The sequence below is a fragment of the Electrona antarctica genome (genome assembly GCF_951216825.1).
Source record: "Electrona antarctica genome assembly, chromosome: 23".
In the NCBI taxonomy this organism is placed as follows: domain Eukaryota; kingdom Metazoa; phylum Chordata; class Actinopteri; order Myctophiformes; family Myctophidae; genus Electrona; species Electrona antarctica.
Genome location: NC_136804.1, coordinates 8871975 through 8885104, shown reverse-complemented (window position 1 = coordinate 8885104; position 13130 = coordinate 8871975).

Below are 13130 nucleotides of genomic sequence, written 5' to 3'. Positions count from 1 at the left end.
CTGGCCTGTTCTGACATCACAACACTCCATATTTGGGCATGCGTGACACAGAACTCCATAAAGGGACACTGAGAGACAGATACAGAAATCTCCATATATGGGCATGAAAGGGACACAGATGGGTGGAACTCTGACACGGGTACAACGGCTATTGCATATAGCCAGGTGGGGCATGGATCTCCAACTTCCATCATTACCGACTCGGTGCTCTACAGCTCTAGTTTAAGTAATTACCGGTAGTATACATGATTAGAGCAAGATTAAACATAAGGCAGTTGACGTCTAATATTGCTGAAAAACCTGTATATCCACATAGGCCTATATATTACGCACGCACGCACGCACACACACACGCACACACACACACACAATTCTGTGCTACTTTGTATTACGTTATGGACAAACTATCCAATTTTACACATCTAATTCCAGTGCAAATAATACAAACTAGAAAAAGTGCCCTTCTGGGCACAGGTCTCCACCAGGAGGATAGGAGTGTGTGTGTGATGTTTGGCAAAATGTTTAGGAGCAATATAAGTGTGTGTGTGTGTGTGTGTGTGTGTGTGTGTGTGTGTGTGTGTGTGTGTGTGTGTGTGTGTGTGTGTGTGTGTGTGTGTGTGTGTGTGTGTGTGTGTGTGTGTGTGTGTGTGTGTGTGTGTGTGTGTGTGTGTGTGTGTGTGTGTGTGTTAAGGCTGTCCCCAAACATTCAAGGTTCGAATGTTCGCTCGTTAGGGTTGGCACTCGAATCTTAATTAATGGGCTTGAACCATTCGTTTTTTTTATTTTTATTTTTTTATTAAATAAAAAAATATTATTTTTTCCCTTTTTTTTATTAATATAACTCGAAAATATATCTCGGCGAGAATGCGATATGAGCATGTAAAAAAAAAAGTAAGTTTCTAGTGCATTGCTGTCAGAAGTTATGATTTTTTAAAGAAATATCTCCTAGTTCTGCTGTCCCATCTCCCGTGCATCTCTTAATTTGGTGATTGGCCTGCAGCTGAGTTGATTGACCTTTCTCACCTTGTTCTGTGAGAACAAAAGAGTTCCATTGAATGGAATGTCTGATGCGTCTCTCTCACACACACACACACACACACACACCAGCATGATCGCTGACAGGGGGAACCGTTCTTAGCCATGATATATTAGCATATGCTCTCTAGCATCACATCACAAAAAGCAAGGAACTCTGATCATTGTTAAGCACTTCAATGAGCTTCTGAGAATACACAGGTGGGACAAATAACGAGCAATATACGCTGTCTTAGCTGCCTGCCAGCAAGCTCACATGAGCTTGCAGATCAGCTGTTTTCGCGGAGCCGCGTGTGTGTGTGTGTGTGTGTGTGTGTGTGTGTGTGTGTGTGTGTGTGTGTGTGTGTGTGTGTGTGTGTGTGTGTGTGTGTGTGTGTGTGTTGAGAGAGATGAGAGAGATTGATAAAGAGCAGGGGAGACGCGCTGCGCTCTGATCGAGACGGATATCTCAAAGGTTATTTTGTTTTAAATTAATTAGAAACAAATGGTCCGGATGTTCGCTCGAAAATTCCTGCCGAAGTTCGAGTCCTAAAAAAAGGGCTAAGGTACAGCCTTAGTGTGTGTGTGTGTGAGACGCGGCTTGGCCTGTTGTAGCGCCACCATGAGGCTGATTTGAAAACTGTGGCATTTCTTCCAAAGCCTAGTGGGAATATGCATGCACAGTTTCATTGCATTTGCGTTGAGTAGTTGTGGCGATTTGTACAAAACGGGTACTCCTGAAAAGACAAACCCGTCTTGATCACATGACTATGGAGAGCATGTGTACCGATTTGCGTGACATTTGGATAAAATCTGAAGGAGTAATATTAGAAAATGTGTTTTACATATGTCGGCCTCCTGGTGGCGCTATAAAGAGCAGATGTGAAAAATTCCAGGCACAGGTTTTTCCTTGGCCTCTAGGGAGTTGGCATACAAAGTCCGTGCAGATCCGTGCAGTTCGAGGTAAAACACTTTTCGGCCAGTTATAGCGCCACCATGAGGCTGAGTTGAAAATGTTCATGTGGCATTTCTTCCTCGGCCTAGTGGGAATGTGCGTGCACAATTTCACGGAAATCACACGATGTGTTCATGATTTGCAGCATTTTGTTTGAAACTGAGCACTCCTGCGAACTTTGGAAGCCAATCTTAGCCAATCAGGAGGGAGTCTGAGAAATCGGACGGACGAACGGAGTGCAAAACATACTCTCTCCCCATGCCTTCGGCCTGGTGGAGAAGCTTCAAACAATGAAGACCATAAATGTATAGGCTACTCCATAATGTTAAAATGTGGGTGGCATATCATTATTGGCTTTTGTTTGTTTCATAAAAATCCACCATGTTATGAGCAGTGGTGGAAAGCAACTTATAGTAGGCTACATTTATACTGAAGTACTTATACAATTTTATGTACAAGTTAGCAGTTACTTTAAGTACACTTTGAAGCCAATACTTTTGTACTTTAGTTCTATAATTCTCTATTGCAGCATTGATACTTTTACTTACGTCAAACGTTTGAGTACTTTTTCCACCACTGGTTATGAGCCACTTTCTGTCAAACAAACAGATTCCTTGCAGGTGATTATTAGAGTGGTTGCCCAAAGGGCAACCAGACTATTGTAATTGGAACACTTTATTAGTGTGGTTGCCTATGGGCAACCATACTATTGTTCCCCTTACCTTTTCTTTCTTTCTTTCTTTCTTTCTTTCTTTCTTTCTTTCTTTCTTTCTTTCTTTCTTTCTTTCTTTCTTTCTTTCTTTCTTTCTTTCTTTCTTTCTTTCTTTCTTTCTTTCTTTCTTTCTTTCTTTCTTTCTTTCTTTCTTTCTTTCTTTCTTTCTTTCTTTCTTTCTTTCTTATTCTGTATAAACTTTATTTTGCCGTGCTACTCCTCCCACAGTTTTTGCCAAACATACTCGAGCCATATGTCAAATCGACCGGCTTCATCGGGAATCGTGTGCTTGTTGATTGATAAGAGAAATGTTGTATAGTTTAATTGATATTAATTAATTAGTGAATTCATTTTCCCCATTCACTTGAATGGGAAAATGGGAAAACTCACATTCAACTATTTGTTTCTCTGAGACCGTAAGGGCTGTAGTTACAACACTTGGAGGGGAGGTTCATAATAATTATCAAAATTAATTAACATATAATTATATCGGTCGGCCTCATGGTGGCGCTATAACAGCCCACTTTACGTTTTGCATTATAACTCTTGCACGGTAGGTCGTAAAATCATTATTTTTTCCCTGGATTCCTTGAGTCATGACGCATCTCCCCATATAGGCCACGCCCATTTGCGTCAGGATAGATTTTCCGCCATTTTTAATTTTCTTCAAAACAAACTTATGGATCCTCCAGCTACAGATTTTGGCCAAATCACACAAGAATCGGTACACATGATCTCCGGACCTATCCGATTAAAACAGCAGAGTCAGAATTTTGATTGTCCATATCGTTCGTCCGTAATCAGCTTCCAAAGTTAGTGGAAGGGGCCTATTTTACAAAAGACGGCACAAATCACGAACGGAATGTCCGATCCATCCCAAATTTTAATCAAATGTCGAGGGTGGCTTAATAAACACAGAGCCAAAAGCTATTCTATTTTCATCTATAGGGGGCACCACAATTGCAAAAACACTTACCCGTTTGTTGCAAAAACATGATTTCGGGGGGGAAACCCTCCCAATTACTTACACATGATCACAAGGGTGACTTTACATTGTAATTGGCTAGCCAAATTACCGGGAGGGGCCTATATTAGCGAGTGAAAGGTCAAAAGGTCAAAGGTCAAAAGGTCAAAGGTCAAATCGCTAGAAAGGTCAAAAAAATTGGGGGTTCAAAAAACCCCACAGTACCCCTGAAATGCATAGAAAACTGCTTTTTTTTGGCACAGCCAATAAAAAAATTGGGGGTTCAAAAAACCCCACAGTACCCCTGAAATGCATAGAAAACTGCTTTTTTTTGGCCAAAACGCTAGAAAGGTCAAAGGTCAAAAGGTCAAAGGTCAAAAGGTCAAAGGTCAAATCGCTAGAAAGGTCAAAAAAATTGGGGGTTCAAAAAACCCCACAGTACCCCTGAAATGCATAGAAAACTGCTTTTTTTTGGCCAAAACGCTAGAAAGGTCAAAGGTCAAAAGGTCAAAGGTCAAAAGTCAAAAGGTCAAAGGTCAAATCGCTAGAAAGGTCAAAAAAATTGGGGGTTCAAAAAACCCCACAGTACCCCTGAAATGCATAGAAAACTGCTTTTTTTTGGCACAGCCAATAAAAAAATTGGGGGTTCAAAAAACCCCACAGTACCCCTGAAATGCATAGAAAACTGCTTTTTTTTGGCACAGCCAATACAAAAATTGGGGGTTCAAAAAACCCCACAGTACCCCTGAAATGCATAGAAAACTGCTTTTTTTTGGCCAAAACGCTAGAAAGGTCAAAGGTCAAAAGGTCAAAGGTCAAAAGGTCAAAGGTCAAATCGCTAGAAAGGTCAAAAAATGTGGGGGTTCAAAAAACCCCACAGTACCCCTGAAATGCATAGAAAACTGCTTTTTTTTGGCACAGCCAATAAAAAAATTGGGGGTTCAAAAAACCCCACAGTACCCCTGAAATGCATAGAAAACTGCTTTTTTTTGGCACAGCCAATAAAAAAATTGGGGGTTCAAAAAACCCCACAGTACCCCTGAAATGCATAGAAAACTGCTTTTTTTTGGCACAGCCAATAAAAAAATTGGGGTTCAAAAAACCCCACAGTACCCCTGAAATGCATAGAAAACTGCTTTTTTTTGGCCAAAACGCTAGAAAGGTCAAAGGTCAAAAGGTCAAAGGTCAAAAGGTCAAAAGGGCAAAGGTCAAATCGCTAGAAAGGTCAAAAAAATTGGGGGTTAAAAAAAAACCACAGTACCCCTGAAATGCATAGAAAACTGCTTTTTTTTGCACAGCCAATAAAAAAATTGGGGGTTAAAAAAAACCCACAGTACCCCTGAAATGCATAGAAAACTGCTTTTTTTTGGCACAGCCAATAAAAAAATTGGGGGTTAAAAAAAACCCACAGTACCCCTGAAATGCATAGAAAACTGCTTTTTTTTGGCAAAGCCAATACAAAAATTGGGGGTTCAAAAAACCCCATAGTACCCCTGAAATGCATAGAAAACTGCTTTTTTTGGGCCAAAACGCTAGAAAGGTCAAAGGTCAAAAGGTCAAAGGTCAAAAGGTCAAAGGTCAAATCGCTAGAAAGGTCAAAGGTCAAAAGGTCAAAGGTCAAAAGGTCAACGGTCAAAAGGTCAAAGGTCAAATCGTTAGAAAGGTCAAAAAAATTGGGGGTTCAAAAAACCCCACAGTACCCCTGAAATGCATAGAAAACTGCTTTTTGGCACAGCCAATAAAAAAATTGGGGGTTCAAAAAACCCCACAGTACCCCTGAAATGCATAGAAAACTGCTTTTTTTTGGCACAGCCAATACAAAAATTGGGGGTTCAAAAAACCCCACAGTACCCCTGAAATGCATAGAAAACTGCTTTTTTTGGCACAGCCAATAAAAAAATTGGGGGTTCAAAAAACCCCACAGTACCCCTGAAATGCATAGAAAACTGCTTTTTTTTGGCACAGCCAATAAAAAAATTGGGGGTTCAAAAAACCCCACAGTACCCCTGAAATGCATAGAAAACTGCTTTTTTTTGGCACAGCCAATAAAAAAATTGGGGGTTCAAAAAACCCCACAGTACCCCTGAAATGCATAGAAAACTGCTTTTTTTTGGCACAGCCAATAAAAAAATTGGGGGTTCAAAAAACCCCACAGTACCCCTGAAATGCATAGAAAACTGCTTTTTTTTGGCACAGCCAATAAAAAAATTGGGGGTTCAAAAAACCCCACAGTACCCCTGAAATGCATAGAAAACTGCTTTTTTTTGGCACAGCCAATAAAAAAATTGGGGGTTCAAAAAACCCCACAGTACCCCTGAAATGCATAGAAAACTGCTTTTTTTTGGCACAGCCAATAAAAAAATTGGGGGTTCAAAAAACCCCACAGTACCCCTGAAATGCATAGAAAACTGCTTTTTTTTGGCACAGCCAATAAAAAAATTGGGGGTTCAAAAAACCCCACAGTACCCCTGAAATGCATAGAAAACTGCTTTTTTTTGGCACAGCCAATACAAAAATTGGGGGTTAAAAAAAACCCCACAGTACCCCTGAAATGCATAGAAAACTGCTTTTTTTTGGCACAGCCAATAAAAAAATTGGGGGTTCAAAAAACCCCACAGTACCCCTGAAATGCATAGAAAACTGCTTTTTTTTGGCACAGCCAATAAAAAAATTGGGGGTTCAAAAAACCCCACAGTACCCCTGAAATGCATAGAAAACTGCTTTTTTTGGCCAAAACGCTAGAAAGGTCAAAGGTCAAAAGGTCAAAGGTCAAAAGGTCAAAGGTCAAATCGCTAGAAAGGTCAAAAAAATTGGGGGTTCAAAAAACCCCACAGTACCCCTGAAATGCATAGAAAACTGCTTTTTTTTGGCACAGCCAATACAAAAATTGGGGGTTCAAAAAACCCCACAGTACCCCTGAAATGCATAGAAAACTGCTTTTTTTTGGCACAGCCAATAAAAAAATTGGGGGTTCAAAAAACCCCACAGTACCCCTGAAATGCATAGAAAACTGCTTTTTTTTTGGCCAAAACGCTAGAAAGGTCAAAAGGTCAAAAGGTCAAAGGTCAAAAGGTCAAAGGTCAAATCGCTAGAAAGGTCCAAAAAATTGGGGGTTCAAAAAACCCCACAGTACCCCTGAAATGCATAGAAAACTGCTTTTTTTTGGGCCAAAACGCTAGAAAGGTCAAAGGTCAAAAGGTCAAAGGTCAAAAGGTCAAAGGTCAAATCGCTAGAAAGGTCAAAACAATTGGGGGTTCAAAAAACCCCACAGTACCCCTGAAATGCATAGAAAACTGCTTTTTTTGGCCAAAACGCTAGAAAGGTCAAAGGTCAAAAGGTCAAAGGTCAAAAGGTCAAAGGTCAAATCGCTAGAAAGGTCAAAAAAATTGGGGGTTCAAAAAACCCCACAGTACCCCTGAAATGCATAGAAAACTGCTTTTTTTTGGCACAGCCAATAAAAAAATTGGGGGTTCAAAAAACCCCACAGTACCCCTGAAATGCATAGAAAACTGCTTTTTTTTGGCCAAAACGCTAGAAAGGTCAAAGGTCAAAAGGTCAAAGGTCAAAAGGTCAAAGGTCAAATCGCTAGAAAGGTCAAAAAAATTGGGGGTTCAAAAAACCCCACAGTACCCCTGAAATGCATAGAAAACTGCTTTTTTTTGGCACAGCCAATAAAAAAATTGGGGGTTCAAAAAACCCCACAGTACCCCTGAAATGCATAGAAAACTGCTTTTTTTGGCACAGCCAATAAAAAAATTGGGGGTTCAAAAAACCCCACAGTACCCCTGAAATGCATAGAAAACTGCTTTTTTTTGGCACAGCCAATAAAAAAATTGGGGGTTCAAAAAACCCCACAGTACCCCTGAAATGCATAGAAAACTGCTTTTTTTTGGCACAGCCAATAAAAAAATTGGGGGTTCAAAAAACCCCACAGTACCCCTGAAATGCATAGAAAACTGCTTTTTTTTGGCACAGCCAATAAAAAAATTGGGGGTTCAAAAAACCCCACAGTACCCCTGAAATGCATAGAAAACTGCTTTTTTTTGGCACAGCCAATAAAAAAATTGGGGGTTCAAAAAACCCCACAGTACCCCTGAAATGCATAGAAAACTGCTTTTTTTTGGCACAGCCAATAAAAAAATTGGGGGTTCAAAAAACCCCACAGTACCCCTGAAATGCCTAGAAAACTGCTTTTTTTTGGCACAGCCAATAAAAAAATTGGGGGTTCAAAAAACCCCACAGTACCCCTGAAATGCATAGAAAACTGCTTTTTTTTGGCACAGCCAATAAAAAAATTGGGGGTTCAAAAAACCCCACAGTACCCCTGAAATGCATAGAAAACTGCTTTTTTTTGGCACAGCCAATAAAAAAATTGGGGGTTAAAAAAACCCCATAGTACCCCTGAAATGCATAGAAAACTGCTTTTTTTGGGCCAAAACGCTAGAAAGGTCAAAGGTCAAAAGGTCAAAGGTCAAAAGGTCAAAGGTCAAATCGCTAGAAAGGTCAAAGGTCAAAAGGTCAAAGGTCAAAAGGTCAACGGTCAAAAGGTCAAAGGTCAAATCGTTAGAAAGGTCAAAAAAATTGGGGGTTCAAAAAACCCCACAGTACCCCTGAAATGCATAGAAAACTGCTTTTTTTTGGGCCAAAACGCTAGAAAGGTCAAAGGTCAAAAGGTCAAAGGTCAAAAGGTCAAAGGTCAAATCGCTAGAAAGGTCAAAACAATTGGGGGTTCAAAAAACCCCACAGTACCCCTGAAATGCATAGAAAACTGCTTTTTTTGGCCAAAACGCTAGAAAGGTCAAAGGTCAAAAGGTCAAAGGTCAAAAGGTCAAAGGTCAAATCGCTAGAAAGGTCAAAAAAATTGGGGGTTCAAAAAACCCCACAGTACCCCTGAAATGCATAGAAAACTGCTTTTTTTTGGCACAGCCAATAAAAAAATTGGGGGTTCAAAAAACCCCACAGTACCCCTGAAATGCATAGAAAACTGCTTTTTTTTGGCCAAAACGCTAGAAAGGTCAAAGGTCAAAAGGTCAAAGGTCAAAAGGTCAAAGGTCAAATCGCTAGAAAGGTCAAAAAAATTGGGGGTTCAAAAAACCCCACAGTACCCCTGAAATGCATAGAAAACTGCTTTTTTTTGGCACAGCCAATAAAAAAATTGGGGGTTCAAAAAACCCCACAGTACCCCTGAAATGCATAGAAAACTGCTTTTTTTGGCACAGCCAATAAAAAAATTGGGGGTTCAAAAAACCCCACAGTACCCCTGAAATGCATAGAAAACTGCTTTTTTTTGGCACAGCCAATAAAAAAATTGGGGGTTCAAAAAACCCCACAGTACCCCTGAAATGCATAGAAAACTGCTTTTTTTTGGCACAGCCAATAAAAAAATTGGGGGTTCAAAAAACCCCACAGTACCCCTGAAATGCATAGAAAACTGCTTTTTTTTGGCACAGCCAATAAAAAAATTGGGGGTTCAAAAAACCCCACAGTACCCCTGAAATGCATAGAAAACTGCTTTTTTTTGGCACAGCCAATAAAAAAATTGGGGGTTCAAAAAACCCCACAGTACCCCTGAAATGCATAGAAAACTGCTTTTTTTTGGCACAGCCAATAAAAAAATTGGGGGTTCAAAAAACCCCACAGTACCCCTGAAATGCCTAGAAAACTGCTTTTTTTTGGCACAGCCAATAAAAAAATTGGGGGTTCAAAAAACCCCACAGTACCCCTGAAATGCATAGAAAACTGCTTTTTTTTGGCACAGCCAATAAAAAAATTGGGGGTTCAAAAAACCCCACAGTACCCCTGAAATGCATAGAAAACTGCTTTTTTTTGGCACAGCCAATAAAAAAATTGGGGGTTAAAAAAAAACCCACAGTACCCCTGAAATGCATAGAAAACTGCTTTTTTTTGGCACAGCCAATAAAAAAATTGGGGGTAAAAAAAAAACCCACAGTACCCCTGAAATGCATAGAAAACTGCTTTTTTTTGGCACAGCCAATAAAAAAATTGGGGGTTCAAAAAACCCCACAGTACCCCTGAAATGCATAGAAAACTGCTTTTTTTGGCACAGCCAATAAAAAAATTGGGGGTTCAAAAAACCCCACAGTACCCCTGAAATGCATAGAAAACTGCTTTTTTTTGGCACAGCCAATAAAAAAATTGGGGGTTCAAAAAACCCCACAGTACCCCTGAAATGCATAGAAAACTGCTTTTTTTTGGCACAGCCAATAAAAAAATTGGGGGTTCAAAAAACCCCACAGTACCCCTGAAATGCATAGAAAACTGCTTTTTTTTGGCACAGCCAATAAAAAAATTGGGGGTTCAAAAAACCCCACAGTACCCCTGAAATGCATAGAAAACTGCTTTTTTTTGGCACAGCCAATAAAAAAATTGGGGGTTCAAAAAACCCCACAGTACCCCTGAAATGCATAGAAAACTGCTTTTTTTTGGCACAGCCAATAAAAAAATTGGGGGTTCAAAAAACCCCACAGTACCCCTGAAATGCATAGAAAACTGCTTTTTTTTGGCACAGCCAATAAAAAAATTGGGGGTTCAAAAAACCCCACAGTACCCCTGAAATGCATAGAAAACTGCTTTTTTTTGGCACAGCCAATACAAAAATTGGGGGTTCAAAAAACCCCACAGTACCCCTGAAATGCATAGAAAACTGCTTTTTTTTGGCACAGCCAATACAAAAATTGGGGGTTCAAAAAACCCCACAGTACCCCTGAAATGCATAGAAAACTGCTTTTTTTTGGCACAGCCAATAAAAAAATTGGGGGTTCAAAAAACCCCACAGTACCCCTGAAATGCATAGAAAACTGCTTTTTTTTGGCCAAAACGCTAGAAAGGTCAAAGGTCAAAAGGTCAAAGGTCAAAAGGTCAAAGGTCAAAAGGTCAAAGGTCAAATCGCTAGAAAGGTCAAAAAAATTGGGGGTTCAAAAAACCCCACAGTACCCCTGAAATGCATAGAAAACTGCTTTTTTTTGGCACAGCCAATACAAAAATTGGGGGTTCAAAAAACCCCACAGTACCCCTGAAATGCATAGAAAACTGCTTTTTTTTGGCACAGCCAATAAAAAAATTGGGGGTTCAAAAAACCCCACAGTACCCCTGAAATGCATAGAAAACTGCTTTTTTTTTGGCCAAAACGCTAGAAAGGTCAAAGGTCAAAGGTCAAAAGGTCAAAGGTCAAAAGGTCAAAGGTCAAATCGCTAGAAAGGTCCAAAAAATTGGGGGTTCAAAAAACCCCACAGTACCCCTGAAATGCATAGAAAACTGCTTTTTTTTGGGCCAAAACGCTAGAAAGGTCAAAGGTCAAAAGGTCAAAGGTCAAAAGGTCAAAGGTCAAATCGCTAGAAAGGTCAAAACAATTGGGGGTTCAAAAAACCCCACAGTACCCCTGAAATGCATAGAAAACTGCTTTTTTTGGCCAAAACGCTAGAAAGGTCAAAGGTCAAAAGGTCAAAGGTCAAAAGGTCAAAGGTCAAATCGCTAGAAAGGTCAAAAAAAATTGGGGGTTCAAAAAACCCCACAGTACCCCTGAAATGCATAGAAAACTGCTTTTTTTTGGCACAGCCAATAAAAAAATTGGGGGTTCAAAAAACCCCACAGTACCCCTGAAATGCATAGAAAACTGCTTTTTTTTGGCCAAAACGCTAGAAAGGTCAAAGGTCAAAAGGTCAAAGGTCAAAAGGTCAAAGGTCAAATCGCTAGAAAGGTCAAAAAAATTGGGGGTTCAAAAAACCCCACAGTACCCCTGAAATGCATAGAAAACTGCTTTTTTTTGGCACAGCCAATAAAAAAATTGGGGGTTCAAAAAACCCCACAGTACCCCTGAAATGCATAGAAAACTGCTTTTTTTTGGCACAGCCAATAAAAAAATTGGGGGTTCAAAAAACCCCACAGTACCCCTGAAATGCATAGAAAACTGCTTTTTTTTGGCACAGCCAATAAAAAAATTGGGGGTTCAAAAAACCCCACAGTACCCCTGAAATGCATAGAAAACTGCTTTTTTTTGGCACAGCCAATAAAAAAATTGGGGGTTCAAAAAACCCCACAGTACCCCTGAAATGCATAGAAAACTGCTTTTTTTTGGCACAGCCAATAAAAAAATTGGGGGTTCAAAAAACCCCACAGTACCCCTGAAATGCATAGAAAACTGCTTTTTTTTGGCACAGCCAATACAAAAATTGGGGGTTCAAAAAACCCCACAGTACCCCTGAAATGCATAGAAAACTGCTTTTTTTTGGCACAGCCAATAAAAAAAATTGGGGGTTCAAAAAACCCCACAGTACCCCTGAAATGCATAGAAAACTGCTTTTTTTTGGCACAGCCAATAAAAAAATTGGGGGTTCAAAAAAACCCACAGTACCCCTGAAATGCATAGAAAACTGCTTTTTTTTGGCACAGCCAATAAAAAAATTGGGGGTTAAAAAAAAAACCACAGTACCCCTGAAATGCATAGAAAACTGCTTTTTTTTGGCACAGCCAATAAAAAAATTGGGGGTTAAAAAAAAACCCACAGTACCCCTGAAATGCATAGAAAACTGCTTTTTTTTGGCACAGCCAATAAAAAAATTGGGGGTTCAAAAAACCCCACAGTACCCCTGAAATGCATAGAAAACTGCTTTTTTTTGGCCAAAACGCTAGAAAGGTCAAAGGTCAAAAGGTCAAAGGTCAAAAGGTCAAAGGTCAAAAGGTCAAATCGCTAGAAAGGTCAAAAAAATTGGGGGTTCAAAAAACCCCACAGTACCCCTGAAATGCATAGAAAACTGCTTTTTTTTGGCACAGCCAATACAAAAATTGGGGGTTCAAAAAACCCCACAGTACCCCTGAAATGCATAGAAAACTGCTTTTTTTTGGCACAGCCAATAAAAAAATTGGGGGTTCAAAAAACCCCACAGTACCCCTGAAATGCATAGAAAACTGCTTTTTTTTGGCCAAAACGCTAGAAAGGTCAAAGGTCAAAAGGTCAAAAGGTCAAAGGTCAAAAGGTCAAAGGTCAAATCGCTAGAAAGGTCAAAAAAATTGGGGGTTCAAAAAACCCCACAGTACCCCTGAAATGCATAGAAAACTGCTTTTTTTTGGCCAAAACGCTAGAAAGGTCAACGGTCAAAAGGTCAAAAGGTCAAAGGTCAAAAGGTCAAAGGTCAAATCGCTAGAAAGGTCAAAAAAATTGGGGGTTCAAAAAACCCCACAGTACCCCTGAAATGCATAGAAAACTGCTTTTTTTTGGCACAGCCAATAAAAAAATTGGGGGTTCAAAAAACCCCACAGTACCCCTGAAATGCATAGAAAACTGCTTTTTTTTGGCACAGGTCAAAAGGTCAAAGGTCAAAAGGTCAAAGGTCAAAAGGTCAAATGTCAAATCGCTAGAAAGGTCAAAAAAATTGGGGGTTCAAAAAACCCCACAGTACCCCTGAAATGCATAGAAAACTGCTTTTTTTTGGCACAGCCAATAAAAAAATTGGGGGTTCAAAAAACCC